This window comes from Anticarsia gemmatalis, chromosome 3 (assembly GCF_050436995.1).
Source record: "Anticarsia gemmatalis isolate Benzon Research Colony breed Stoneville strain chromosome 3, ilAntGemm2 primary, whole genome shotgun sequence".
Lineage (NCBI taxonomy): Eukaryota > Metazoa > Arthropoda > Insecta > Lepidoptera > Erebidae > Anticarsia > Anticarsia gemmatalis.
In genome coordinates, this window is record NC_134747.1 from 7,134,218 (window position 1) to 7,150,856 (window position 16,639).

Below are 16,639 nucleotides of genomic sequence, written 5' to 3' on the forward strand. Positions count from 1 at the left end.
TGTTTTGTGTTATGCGGGTTATTCCGACCACTAAATGTATTTTTTATTACTTTCTTTGTTTTCTATTATTGCTAGTAACTAAATGGTAGTATTAATTAATTAATTACCTATCATAATTTAGTTCTTAGTAGTTGTTTGATTTTTTAGTTTGTCTTATAGTTCTTTTTTTTTTTCATTTTATTTATTTATAGGTAGGTGCTTTTTTTTTTTTTTTCGATGTTATATTATACAAATAAAAAATATATTTACCGACATTTTCTTATCGATCATAAAACTTTTTTCTTTTCGACTTGTTATTGTAAATGCGACTTGTTACTGTAAATGCGACTCAACCCATCACTTAGCTAATGATGTCATTAGCCAATAACAATACAGAGATTAAGGGCTGTCAACAATGTAATTACAATAACTAATTAGATTAAGCAAGTACTGGTAATCTTTACTTAATGACTCATTAACGCTTTTGTTGTATGGCAACCGAAGCGTTCATAAGTCATTAAAGTAATCACAAATGCACCTGTTATTTAAGGAACTACTCAGGGATGACTTATTCTCAGTAATAAATATACCTAATGTACCTCCATTTCATCAGTTGTACAATGAAAAGTATAGTTACTAAAAGTAAAATATCTCGGCAGGGGGTTCCTGGGGGCACCATGTGTCCTTGAAGAAAATGTGGCATAAAATGGGTAAACAACAATAGTGAAAACCGCAAATCGAAACAAGGAGGGAATCATGAGATATAGACATTTTTGTGCCCATTTCCATACAAAAATAACAGTTTTCATCGAATTGCTCACAAAGTACTGGTCAAATAAAAAAATCGTAGTAACATTTTTTGTAGTTCCTTAATAGAGTAATGCAACTGTATATTTTTTTTTTTGAATTAAATACTTTTTCAATTTTTAATGCTATGTCCAACCGCTTGTATGGGGACGATCCACTGTGCGGCCCTCAGAACACGAAACCAAACTGCGAGCCAATACTAGATGTTATAAAATGTTTGAACATTTTCCATCAATGTAGGAGCACTTATAACATGTAACAGTTTCTAACAAAGTGCAACAATTGTTAACATTTGTTAGTAAATGTTTTGGTGTTATAAAATGTTTACAAACATTTTCTAACGGCAATGTGGGAGCACCATTAGGAATTATAATAATGAAACATCGATTTTTTTTATAAATTTCATTGATACATAAGTTCTATGGGAACCTATCTAAGTAAGCACAATAAAGGAACAGATTTAGTTGTAATAATATTGTTATTTTTTTAGATCATCGAACCATCAAAGTATAACGATGAGTAAAAATACTTTTATTTTCAAAAACAGGTCTTTCCATAATAAAAAATAAAAAATACGCTACTCTGGTACACTGTAGTTATTTAGATGGATAGTTTGCGGTTTCCTGTGGCAACCGCGACTGGATCGACCTCGATTTCATGAGCTTATGTTACGCTCGTTTGCTTCAAAAATAAAACCCATATCTACAAAGTCTGTGGCTATGACTATATATAGGTACCTGTACCTATCGAATCTTATAATCCATATTTTATAATGCTCGTACCTACCTAACTCAGTAGGCCTGCCTGTCTGATTTATGCGCTTGTGCGGCTAATCTGCTGAACCTAACAAGCGATTAATATTTAACTTTGTATAGCGATAATAATAAAGTACCTACCATTGATATTATTTCGTTCCCGCCGGCGGTAACGTAAAGTAAGTAGATACCATACACAAAATATATTTTATTCAAATCCGCCTAAGTACTAAGATAATAAGGTACATTCAGAAATTAGTGATTTTTAATCAACAATTAATCGATTCCGTTTTATTGAATTTATAATATCAAGGAAAAGAATGAGATACGTACATAGGTAGACTACCAAGTTAAACTTATCAACGTAGATTAATAGGTTGGAATAAACGTACGCATCATAACACTTAGTAATATTTCTCATTTTATAGATTCTTATTTAATGTGAGTATTTAGTCTACATATAAGAGGGGAATAGGGCTAAACTTTCGGTTGCAGTTAAAACGGCGCCGACGGCGGTGCTGTGTTCGTTGATAAGATGTTTAAGCCTAGCTATCTATCTGTATTTCTCTAACTGTGTAGATAAATCAGGATCAAAATATATGAGCTATTATTTTTCCAAAATCAACCCCTAGAAGGCGTAAACAAGGGTTGAAATTGTACACTAACTTAGCTGTACAGGTGAACTACTGGCATTTGTGTTATAAAGACACTAGCGACCCTTTACACATTAACAAATTGTAGGTACACTAAAACCTTCCTCGAGAATAACTCTATCTATTGGTGAAACCACAAAAAAATCCGTTGAGTAGATTTTGCATTTATCGCGAACAGACAGATTACATAGTGATTGAGTTTTAGAACAAACAAACTTTACTTAACAAGTAGAGAGATTTTCTACTATACATAAACGGACGCGTCTCATGGTCCGACGACAGTACCTATATCACGACGTAACCACAACACGTGTGGTCTTCAATCTATCAACTAGTTACTGCCTGATATCGGCTGACAGGCGTCGAGTTACACTCCGATCAAATCACACTCATATCACCATGAAACGCTTCTGTGATTATAATTACTTTCATCAGTAGATAGTCGTGTTCGTTATAGAATAACAACTTAGTTGAGAGCATTGTAAACAACGTGGCTGGCGGAGTAAGACAACATTCAGAATTGAAAACATCGGCAACTCGCATATCTACGCAGTTGACGGTGGACTGTTTGATGCATCTACTTTTATTTGGAAATACCTAGAACTATTAATTACTATCTAGATAAATCATGCCAAGGCTCTCTGCTAAGACGTCGGACTACCTATACTTATCTATTTAAGTTTAAATCAATGACTAAATAAGTTTCTTATTTATTAATATGCGGCTAGGTCATCAAAGGACGAGGACAGTTAGTTTCAACCTTACTTAGGTTAGTAAGGATGTATTTATGTAATTTTCAGAGAGGGTGATTTTACTAAATAGAATAACATTTAGCTCAACAATCACAGTGCTTTAGCGAAATTATTTTGGGATTAGTGTTTAAATAATACCTCCATATTAGTTAATTTCAGATTTCTTCTTATTATACGTTATACTTGAAGTTAGGCAGAGTGTATATGACATAATACACTCACGTTTCTATCTCTACTTTTTTCTACATAATAGGAAATGAGATTATTTTTATTTACCATGCGCATCTCCAAACATCGAGCTTTCGGATACTTAGGTATATGCTTCAAGAAAGTGTTTGAAAATTGCGAACTACACACAGTACTAAACTTGTATAGATGGATAGTGCGAGCCAGCCTATCCGAGAGCTAAAGAGGTTGAAAATGTGTGTATAAAAATATGTCAAAATTATACTTATCAAGCACGGTACTAATCCAGAGGCGGTGAAATCGACCGTAAATAAATTACCGGAGAAAAGTAACGTTTGAAAGGTGGTGAGTACTAATGACAATCTCCGTCAAAGCGGGTATTGTCGACGCTGCTGTGGCCGCACTGGCATGATGAGTTTTTTGATTTATAACCGCATTCCCTCGCAGAGAATAATGTCTGCATATTAGAATGGAACCGCAAAATTACAACTCGACGCAGCAGCATTTGACGACGTCGACCGCGAGCCGACGAGAACAGCCAAACCGCAAACTCTTCGTCCTCCATACCCGCATGCATGTCTGATGTTAAAAACACTCTGAATTATCTTTAGAACATTCCATCTTGCGGTATTTTACATTTATACACAGAAATCGTATAACATACCTAACAACTAGAGAGGACTATCTAATGTTCAGGTTGCATTTAAAAACTTTAAGATCTTGTAAGTTACAATTTAGAATCAAAGTGCCTTTACGTAGGATCAAATACTTGGTAACAGCCAGCTATCCTAAGTCTAGTGTGGCGGTTAATAAGAATTTTGTAACAGAAAAACCCAATACGTATGATAACTATGGGTTTTTCACGTTTACTTAGTACCCGTTAATTCAATTGCGGTTAGCAATTTCATCTACTTTCAGCTTAAATGTTAATATTTATTAGGAACAATTCAAAAATAGTGATACAAGTATATATGTCCTAGTGACAGATATATCACTATTTTTGACTGACTACTGATATATGTGAGTTCTACGCTAAATCAATTTATATTTAAATGTAACATAAATCAATAACTTTGCGTCGCAACTGTAAGGGCTTTGTTTTGACTTGTGATTGTGACTGGTGACAATGGTCCGCCCGTCATGAACTCATGATGTGTCACCCTACTTTGTATTGCATATTAAATGACAAGCAATGCGACACTCGTTTGCACTTCGACGTGAAAGGCATAATATTTTCGACAATTGAATGAATGCCTCTTCAAATCTGCGCTTGTAGCATCTCATTACGAAATTTAAAATTAAAAGGGTCACACAATATCAATGAAACATTTCGAAACTGATTGTATTTCAAGTGTCTGCGTTGCTCAGATATTTTAATATTTATACATATTCGGCGATGATATTGGAAGAAACAACTATATACTTTATCTTGTGTATCAGCCTTCTCCGCCGAATACTTTTCGAATTCCAAAATAATTCTTGCTGTAACACAAAGATATCCTTTTTTTGCATGAACTTTTAGCACAAACATTTGTTCTGACACATTGGTAGTGGCATTAATCCAATTTCTAAAAGCTGTACTTTCGAGTCTGTCTACCGAACTTAAAAGACCAGTTCGCTAATTAATTAAATTTAATTGTGCATCGTACAATGGAATCGTCTTAATTGAGATTTCATATTGAAAACAAGGCATCATAAATATATTTTAAGAGATTTTATTTTGTTGAGAGCGATTAGGCCGGGACGCGTGTCAGAGCATAATCAGTAGATCTCATAAATAAACTGAGCGCTTTGTGTAGAAAAACAAAAGGGGGTTAAGTTATTAGTGTCAGAGTAGCTGTCTCTGAAGGGGGCGCGTGCCGGCGCGCGGGTGGCGGCGCGGCGTCGTCGGCTCCGGCCGCTCCGGCACGCCCGACACCAAATATATTGCTTCCAGAGACACATGACGCGAACTAAAGAATGTTGTTTTAATGCCTTCTGGGACTATTCACTATATCATTCTTTTCACATGTCACAAGTTCCTTAGCAAATGCTTGGAAATGCAGTTTAACTTAAACTCGTTTTTTTTTTTTAAATCATTAATGACGTTGCTACAGTGGGCACTATTTCGGATCATGTCTAATACATAAAGGCTTTAACCACAATTTAACTTTTTTTTTTGTTTTTTATTAGTTACCTATAATGTCTGAAGTGCTTATTTATATATTTTTTCTTGTAGACCCAAAAGTTTACTCGTAATTTTGTCAACAATTGTCTGTTAATATACATCTGATTACTCCTATTTATTGCAAAGTACATAAGCAGCGGCAAATAAACATATATATATAAAAAAATAGAACATGTGATGAGACTACATTTAACGACATCTGACAACAAGATTCTTGCATTAAAATAAAAGAAAATGGAAGAGATCATGTTTAGACAATTTAGAAGCGAATGATATATGTTTAACGAGGACACGGGCCAACTGCTCGAGTCGCTGTGGAATTTACGAGCGCGCTTCAACACGGCAAATACATTTGTTAATAGACACATTAGCAGTTAAATGCGCCTGCGCCGGCACTTAATTGCCGACATATCGGCGTGTGTCGCTCCTCCTAGCTCCCAACAATGAACCAGTGACGTAGATTTACTGCAGTTTAACTATCTGCTTCACAAATTGCTGAACTAGCGACGAATAATAAGTAATTGATATCGGTGTAATTAAGAGTTGCTTTGCTTTACGTAACATGATGTTAGTTTTAATTAAAGACAACAGTGACTAACTTTCCGTAACAGGCATAATAAAGAAAGGTATAACAATGGTTGTCGAGCCGTATAAAACGGATGTATGAAAACAAAACTGATGGGTGTGCAATTAGCGTAATGGTAACGTATTGTTTTAGTTCATTGTGATGTTAGTGCGTCGCTAACGAGCATCAAGTGGCGCGTGTGCTGTGCCTCCTCTAGCTACGACCCACGCCTTTGTTTCACTCATTCTGCCCTCCCCCATGCAAATCTCTGTTCGTCCATCAGTTGTTTGTTAACATTTTAGTGAAGTTCGCAATTTTAGTTCAACAAATAAAAGTTCCCTGTAGCATTTGCAGTAAGCGAAACGGACAATGTTAACAATACCGGACAATACGTTGACGTCGCTATGTCTACCATACTCAATAAGTGAAGCAGCTCGCTAGAATGCACTCGATTGAGATTTGGATAACAACGATACAATGAGCACTTTTCATTGATTCTAAAGTTTGAAAGTAAAGCTTTATATAAGGATAAGAATAGTGGATGACGTTGATGGGCAGTGAGCGCGCAGACCACCGGCGTCGGCGGCGCGGCGCGATGCAAGTCGCGCGCTGATGCATGTGCACCTCGTACTCGTTCGATGCTCAGCCTTCTTGTAGATGATGTCGAATATAGCCTAGGTCACATATTCATCGATATCTGTTGAAACTAACTATATATATTTGATGCAAACTAAGAATATATAGCAATAGATTAATTAAATTATACTGTTCTAAATTGCCTTCAACCATTAACTAAACTTAAACAAATTTTGAATTCCTTTAGCCCTTTATACTTACGTATATTTTGTACTTATTACGTTTTACAATAACATAAATGTTGCTATAAGTAGCAGAATAATCGTATTGTCAAGGATCCATTCATCGTACTGCCATTGAATACCAATCAATACTTGTCTGAAGATCTCTTATTCACGCATACTTTAACAAACAACAAACAATATTGCAACTTGCGCATCGCACCTCTCCAGTTCAGTTTAAATAAGTTTATCCAAAAACCATCTACAGGCGGACGGCATAGAGTTCACTATGTTACAGGGATATAAAAACGGAGGCGGCATATCATGACACAAGGTAATGTTACCTATTCTACAATAATCCATTGTACAAAGTTTGTCTATATAAAAACTTTTATTGAAATGTTTGGCTCTATGTTAGTAATTCGATAAAAGAAAATCCAGTTTTGAATACATTTAGGGTTCACAATAGGTTCTTTTGAAACGTAATTGAGAATCGAGTCATGGAAAAATTGAGTTACGCCGAAAGTTGGTCGTCCATTTGGATTTTTGAAATTATACGATGGCTCAGTAGTGTCGATATTTGTGTATGTACAAATTATGCAGGTCTAAAATTATAATAATATCTCAAAATTACGAGTTTGATTGAATTTTGAATCGACAAAGACAATTATGTGCGTCTGTATAAAGGTAATGATTATGGCAATCGTAATCGGCTGCCAGTTTACGCTTCATCTTAGTGAGCAATATAAAACGTGATGGAGCAAGTGGCGCGTTTCCCCGCGGCCCCGCCTGCTCACGTCCGACTCAAGCCGCAGTCTGAGCTTCTGTTATTTGCCAGCAACATTGACCCATCACCAGCGTATAATTCAAAATTGTATGTAGCAGCTGGTAATACCAAAATTCATCGAGGAAGGATTCATTATCACGAAGTCCTCATCGTATAAGTTCTGTGCATCACATTCTTCATCAAATTTTCACATACATGTAAAAAATGGACGCATAGCAGAAGGCAGGGTATTTTTCCAGTGTTTAGTAGACAAACTTGCAGGATCTAGACCCTGCTGAAAGTTGTACCTATTATGTTAGTAAGATGCATACCATTTAGATATTATTTAAATAGTTGTCTTATTTTTTTACGTGTAATAATTTACGTTTAAATGTTTCGTTAGAAAAGATAATAACAGCGGAAAGAAGCATTTAAAGCCGGGAGTTAATCGCTGGCGTCATATGTTAACATTATAATGAAAGAGGTAACAGAGTCATTAAAGATCGCTCAGAGCCGCCCTCGCGCCCTCGCGCCTCGCTCGCTGCAGTGAGTGGAAGGCCTGCAGCTCCTCAGTATATCATCGCATCGGTCACGCGCGCCTCGCTCCAATTTCATCCCTCCATAAAAAGGCGCAACGACAGGAAGGGTTGGATTTTAATTACGATATTTTTCTATTATTTTCTCCGCTGTCTTAGTAGGGACAAGGGTCGTGAGATGTAATAAATTCCGCTTTTTATGAGGTCACGGTTAACCCTCTTGATAACGTTTATCGCACATCTGGTGGAAATAGAAAGACCATTGTTATACGAGTTAATGCTTTATCAATATACAATTTTCTGCAATATTTTCTCCCACGTGTTTTTTTATAAATGTGCCGAATAATACTAATGAAAATGGCAATGGTATCGTGTTATAACCCAGCTAACTGGGTTGTGGAGGTCAGATAAGTAGTCGCTCCATGTAAAACACTGTTATTCAGCTGCACCCGATGAGACTGGAAGCCGACTCCAACATAGCTTGGAAAAAGGCTACTCTGATATTATATACATCTGCCTCTACTGTTATCAATAACGTAATTGTTCATAACTGTAATATAATTAAAACAAAAAATACCAGCGTTATGCCTACGCAATACTGGCTTAAAAACTTAATATAAAAATGTCATTGTGTAGGGTAGTTCGAGTCGATAGTATGCGATCATGTCACATGAGAACATGTCACGGCGACCTGCTCCACCATGCATGAAATGAAGAGCCCCGCTTTAACATTTACAACTGATTGCCTCCGAGAAGCGTGAGTTCAGATAATTTTATTGATTACATAATGCACACGTTCGACTGAATTCAATAAAAAATATCATAGAAGGGTTTAATGGTTACAACATTACAATTGTTACATCAATTTAGTTTATGATTCGTGACGTGTTAGCTATTATTCTATGAGATAACTTTATATTTTGCGAGTAACGTGTGAAAATAGACTTTATCTGTAAATGTTTTAAAAATATCGTCAATAACTTGCAATATTTTATACTTAAGTATTAAAAAGGTTGGAACATTATGCAAACAATAATGTAGATGGAAAGGATTGTAGTCGACGTCGGCTATGAATAATTATAATTCGTTAGTAGCGAGAATGGATTTGTGTACTTAAGCGATTAAAGTTATTTGAATACGGCTTTATATCAATACGTGTAAGAGTGGGAGCGCCATACGCAAATACAGATGTTCACACTTAGGGATCACGCGTGAATCGGCCATAGGTACAGATCGATGTAAGCCCTTTAAGCTCACAGTTGAAACTAATGGAATACAAATTAAACTACGCGATATGATGCGGGTTTTGGCAACTTGCCGAGTTTCGTTACAAAGTATAAAATATTCCCTTAAATAAGTATCTACTTTATGAAAAGTGGACGGTGATCGATCACTCGACACGTGCTTGTACATCGAACGTATTTTTTCGATAAAAAAGTTATTTCATCCAAAAAACATTCCAAATTTAACAAAAGCTTAGATCGCGATAAAAGTAGGCGCTCAGAGATAAACAAATATTTAAGCGAGGGCGTAGCGGAGCATGAAACTGGCGAACAAAAGCATTATCCGAGGATTGGGATGGGTATTAACGTTATTTGATTACTTAGACACATACACGAACATGAGAATATTAGACTCTTTTCTTCACTTAAAAAACAGATCTCTTCCGTTAAGAGGATTAAAGTTTTTGAAGTACCCTAAATAAGCGAACTTCAAGCTTTGAACGTGTCTTTAAACTTCCATGTTATGTGATTATATTGAAATTTATGTAAAACAAACTTTTTCTTTTAGCTCTACTCTACGTCGCTCGCGGTACATACGATGTTTTCCGCCGGAATAATCTTTTTAATAGGCAGCAGCATATTGTTTTTCTAGCATAAAATTAGTCCTACTGTTTGTCTACGTTTTAAAAAAATAACTAAATTCTTAAAATGTACCATGCTTAAGTTGATTCATTTTTATCATTTTGATTTTGATCATTTTTATATTAAAACAATGTCACTGATATCACATGTCCTAGCCGCAACACTTGCAATACCTATTGAGACATTTGGAAAAATTTACTTGTTATCTGAGTCATCGCAATCATCTCACAAAAAACCCCATAATAATACTCGTACTACGCGAACCTAGTAGAGAAGAACCTAGAACGTGGAGGAAAAGCGTCCCTTATGTGCTTATATCTACCTAGTAGTACCTAAGGCGAAATTGTACGCGTGCGCGCTAAACACTACGTCTGCGTGCGAATCGAGACGCGATCAATAACATTCACTACGTCTCTCAACATATAACTATGCTATGTAAGGTTATCCTACGTCACAATGTTGTCTCTGCATTCTGTCTAGGGAATTGGAAAAGTATGCTATTATTTAATAGTTTAAAATTGTTATTTGCAAACCGATACGGACGGGAGTTCGTAACAATATAAGAATATGTGTGCAAGTCGAGACCGTTTGAAATCGTTAATTAAATAATTATATTTCTTTATTAGGTATAATGGTCAGGAGATCGTGTTGTTTCTTGGAACACGGTTAATTTAAGTCTGAAAACATTCAGTCTAAATATTAATACTTTTCCATGTATTGGTTATGATTGCTTATATCCAGCCAGCTAAAACTTCACGGCCTTGATGTTGAGTGTCACTAAAACACGTTGCAGTTAATATAAAATCAATTAAGCAGCTAATTATTTTTCATAATATCGGAAACAACAAGCAACCTGTTATGTATTATTTGAACGATCTTAAATTAATGTCACATAAAAGGACATAAACGAAGCTATTAAAAACTGAGGGGTGATCAGTGAGTAGATAGTGTTTTGTCTTCATAAAGAGCGCAGTCGGCGCGTGGCGCCTTTCAATTAACATTCACAAATAATTAGATGATAATACTAAAACGTTATCATATTAGGTCGGGAGAAAAGTCTTTTGGCATTATAGTATGTATGAACTTGTAATAAAATCTCTTTGGCTTCAAGAATCACAAATGAGTACCTACACGGATCATTACCTAGGTTTCTTTCAGTGAGATCGTGAGGTACCCAAATATCGAGCTTTTTTGTGTAGAGTTTTTTTTTTATTACAAGTTCATACATACTATAATGCGAAAAGACTTTTTCCCCGACCTAATATTATTAGCGTAGAATAAATTATGAATATGAACCAACCCTATATTTTTGAATTAACTACCTTCTACCCGTGACTACATCCGCGCAAAAAGATTACCCAGGGTTAAAAGTAACCTATGTGTTAATCCAGGCTATAAACTATATGTATATGCGAAGTATCCAATTGGAGGTTCCGCGTCCGGGCGACTTTAAGGTGACCGTCGCAGAAACACCGCGAGATTCTTATAGTCGGTATACCCAAGTTAAGCCGGAACGCCTTGCCGGCTGGAGCGCCCGGCATACTCCCGCTTCCTCCCTGGAGCGGGGCTCGCAGTAATGCATTTTGGTGACGGAAAAAAGTAGCAAACATACATCTAACCATCCTCACAAACGTTTGCATCTATAATATCAGTAGGAAACTTTTAAAAAGTAGTAAGTAGATTATTCGTTATCCCGAACTTTTGCGAGGTTTTATGTTTTTAACCTTTTATAGGATTTTTAGATAAATGATATTTATTACTAGTAATAATTGATAATGGTAAACATTTGCTTCATTTACTTAACATCCTTGATACCAGTGCGTGAAGGAAAATTCATTCAGACACCTTCAATTTCATTTTTTTCTCTTTTTCTTTAAATTCACCACTTTTAATATTTGGTTATAGTTTTAGCTTGTAAGAACAAAAAATCTAATAAAATGCGTTATTATTGGCTTAAATCAGTAAAATATGGAGCGATAAGGCACCGGCATTAATCATTGCACTAGCGTGAAATCAAATTACCGTTAACCAGTCACAGACTGAATGAAAGGGTTGCATCCGCGGCACACTGCGTGCGCACTTTGCGTCGTAGAACCCGACCTCTCTATTATTCTATCTCGTTTCCACCACAGCAGGATTCTGTTTGAGAGAATGAGATGAAGCATTTTCATTCTACACAAAATCCGCGTTAGACCGCAAATCAAGAACAGTGCAAATCTAAAATGCAAACAAATTTAGACATGAAATCGGTTTTGTGTAGGCGATAAAATAAGTTATTATTTGCAATGAAACGTTACGTCATGGGGTTAGATGCGGAAAGCAATAAAGTTTCGATTTTTAGTTAAGCTTGGATTGTGGGAACTGTGGATACTCTCCCATAGTGGCACTTTGATATAGGTAAATATATTGTACACAAGTATCCAAATGTACCTACCTATATCTATATTGAGCCAACACTTTATAATAAGAAATTCATAACTTTTGGTGGAAAACGCAGCAGAAGGGATAATAGAATAAATTTCTGTCTGAGTTTAAGTAAAACTAAGACTAAAGTAAAACTAAGTTTTACTGTAACTATATTTATAATAAAATTATAAATATAGTTACAGTAAAACTTAGTTTTAAATAGATAAAATAAACAGGTTAATGTAACGTTTCATCTTTTGTACCACTAATTACATAAAAGGCTAAAAAGTATTCTAAAGAAATTATATATAAAATTATAAGTATAGTTACATCTCTAACTCTACATTTCTATTTTATTCGTGGTGATAATGAACTTATTACCTAACCGTGTCCTAGCCGTAGTCGTAGCACAGACATTCGCATGGACTTTTTTTTGGTACTTATGAGAATCTATATTAACACGTAATTCTAGTGATAGTTCTATTAAATTGCTAAGTACTTTCTAAGTAGGTAAGTTGTAGAGCTAAAGCATGAGGAGTTAAAAATGAATATGAGCAATTACCTAGGTATATCTAGGGAGATTTTCTTTTCTTGTTGATTTCTAATATTAGTAAAGCAAAATACGTCCTTCAGTTATTCGTTATTAAACTAATACTTAGGGGAAAAAATAATCACTTAAAGGTTGACGTCGTAATAACAGATCGTACAAAAGACCATTAAAATAGTCAGGAATGGTCCGTTCACGTCAAACTTTAATCCCGCGATTGACTTTTGTAAAGGAGGGTTCGGCTTTTAATTAGAGCGAATGTTCATGTCCAAAGCGAGCCACGTCCGCCTGCGCTTTGGGTACAATCGTACAATGCTCCAGTGATTGACACAAATTACCTCTAATCGAGAACACCGAACCAAACGGTCGTTCCGTCGATAAATTACAACCTATTGTCGATAGTTTGTGCAATTTACAATTTTTTGTACTCACGGAAACTATTAGAGTGGGAGTGGTGCTGCATGATACTTTACATGCCATTGTGTTATTTCGCGCATCCGAAACTTGTAAAGGGTTAACAGAAAATTTTGTGCTCAATTTAAAATTAAATTTAATTGTATTTTAATCCGAGCGATAAACGTCAATCAAGTCTATCCTGCGACTGTGATACATGTATCAAGAGAGCTCAACGGCACGTCGCGCCCCCATCTATCGCCATTCAAAACGGATTTCGAGCAAGGGTGAAATTAAAATGTCAAAATAGTAGCGACCCGGCGCGTTGTATTTGTCTCCGGTTTTATCAGACGCTATTGTGTATTATTCATTCTTTAAAACTTGCATGAAAAACGATACCGTTTAAGCTGTTTTTTATTTCTAAAATCCTAAAGAAGTCTGCACCTACCTGCAGTTTCTATTGAAACATAGTGTAATATGTGTATAAAACACTACAATACACAATGAATCGTGTTTATATTTAAGTTCTGAGACGGTCATAAAATCTCATGTTGCTCCATTTGTAAACAGACGATGCTGCCGGATGCATCAACGCTCACAACATCAACACAACGGATTAATTACATTAAATTTATAATCCTACACATATTGCATGCTTTTCCCTTTTGATGGCGTTTTTGTACAACATAACTTACGTACAGTAAATTTCTATTTTCATATAGTTTGTAGCCATTATTTAGTTACCAGTTAAATTAACTGGCACAGTACTTAGGGGAAAACGCTCGTTAGATGCAAGTCTAGAGTACATCAGAGCCTTATCTCATGAAGTCTCTATCAAGTAGAATACATAAAACATCGTAGAACACTTGCTCTTATAGACCAAATATTTCAATTGTTTAATCAACGCAAAAACATGTGGGTGCTCTACATTCCTTAAATTGTGCTTTACTATTGCATTCTCTTTGCATTTATTTGTTTGGCTGTTGAAAGAGTGAGTGGGTGAGGGGGCACGAGGGTTCGGAGGGCAAATAAATAATTACACGCATTCTAAGGATATTTGCCTCGGGCAGGCGGTGGGGCGCGCCAAGCGACGGCTATGTTGCAGGGGCTACTATTTTAAAAATCTCTTTATATTAGAATATTAAAAGTAGGTACCTAATCATAAATCCAGTTATTTTTTTATCAAGGTGATTTTTATTTTCAAGTTGTAGATTCTTAGAAAGATTTAGTTTTATTTCACATCTAGGATGTATTTAGCTATAACCTACTGCCGCTGTGGCGTGGTCAGTAATAATGTGTGTGTACTGCGATCGCGAGATCTCGGTTTCGATTCCCGGGCCGGCCTATTGGTCTTTTTATTAAATTGAGAATATTTCTTAGTACTAGTCTAAACTTTGGTAACGTCCCGGGTAAATGGCAATACGTGGACCGGGTGTATTTCATACACTTTGGGCTACAGCTTCGGATATAATAGGCGTGATATTAGAAATGTAATATATCATATTCTCCTGAAAACCAATTATAGCTTATATTATATTTTATTAGATTATAGGTTATAGTTTTCTTGAAATTCATATCAAAATTTGATTATATTCAAGTACAATAATGTCAAAAGAACTAATTGTTGATAGGTACAGACGATCATGTTGTAGTCACAAATCATCGGTTTATTTTTCATTTACCTAAGAGTCATAAATTTTTTAGAAGTAATTGGGGAGTCGCACTCCCTATAACTAAATGATCTTGGGAGGCATGCTTTGGCTATTCGTATTTCATTGTTTCTATTATTAACATGATAATTTTAGTTAACATTTTTGTTTGATTTCTGTGTATCTGTATGACTGCCTCTGTGGCGCGGTCGGTAGTATATGCGACTGCGGTGCGAGAGGTCTCGGGTTCGAATCCTGGGTCGGGCCAAAAAGTCTTTTCTGAGATTTTCTGATAAGAATTTCTTAGAGATTGCCCGGATTTAGGAAGTTGAGGTCGAAGACCTCCGTGCCTCGGAGAGCACGTAAAGCCGTCGTAGCCGTATATCGGCTAGGAGGACATATATGTATATCTGTTTGGTCTCTTGAAATCCCAGTGAGTTAGTCCCTAGTTTAAAATATAAATTTCCATTTTAATCGTATTATTGTTGCTATTTTCATAGAAACATTAATTCCGCCATGCTGTAGTGGGGTACTCAGGTGATAAAGAACAACACTAAAACAAAAGGAGTGGATTATACCTACTCCTATCCACTTCTTACATTTTACGCGAATTTCTACATCTTGTCATTTTGCAATTTACGTTTTGATAGATCCATAAAAAGTATAGAAACTAAATTAACCTTTCACATGTCATAAAATATTGGATGATGATGGAAGGGCACGGCGAAATCCATGCTTTTATGCGGCATGACGTATTTTAGTGTGTCAATTAGAGTTCTGTGTACCGACGACACAGCGTGAAGTGACGGCGCGCGCCGGGGCTCGCAGTAGGGCTCCGCCACCCTCCTGCTCTCTCCTCATTGCATATTCGGACAAATTGATCGTGTTGTTTTGGATCAAAAATCATTTTGCACATGTTTGTTCCTCTCGTTTTGTTTTGAGTTGCATATGTTTTTAGAAAATTCCACTCCAATGTTCAACATAATATGAGCCTGCTGTGGAGATGTTTTTTGTAGATGCATTTATTATTGCTAATATTTATTGTTTAGTTTTCTGAATATTTTTTTCATAAATGTGTCTATCGAAATGTTATACGGTTTAGGTTCAATCCGTTTTCCTGTAAAGTGTATTCTAATAAATAGTAATAAATCTTGTAAGAGGATACGCTGTACATGGTCTTTTTACGAGCATAGAATCGACTGCTTTACTCTCAGGTTAGTTTTGTATTTAATTTCTTATTATTGTTTATATTGTGAGTAGGTAAAAATCTTAAGTGAAAACAAGTATGGACACTCGAAAATTTGTGTATGTGTTCGTAGAGACTTGCTTTTATAAATATAATACATATGTATACGTATTGTGGTATGATAAATGTTTTCTTATTGAGTATTGAGGGCAAAATGGGGATCACTCGTTGAAGTTAACAGATATATCTCTCTACTTAAACTCGCTAAATCACAGTAAACATTTTTCATAGTAACTGTTGGTCATTTAGAACGGAAAGGCAAATGCGGCAATTAAATTCCATTTATTTTTTAACTTTTACCCAAAAGTGGATACCTGGAAATATTTTAACACCATGTCGTGTCGAACGAGTAATTATTTCTTCTGTGAATTTTATTACTATAACAACAAAAGGCGCGCACAAAAACGTTTTTATATCCACGACGTATAGACGAGAAGCAATTATGACTTTGTTCATAGTCGCTACATTTAGTTTGTAGGCTACCTGCTGGGCTGCTCTATAATTACGCCGTGAGTGACATTTCCAAAGCTTTTGTAAACGATAACGCGGAAGCTGCTGCGAAAACTTAAA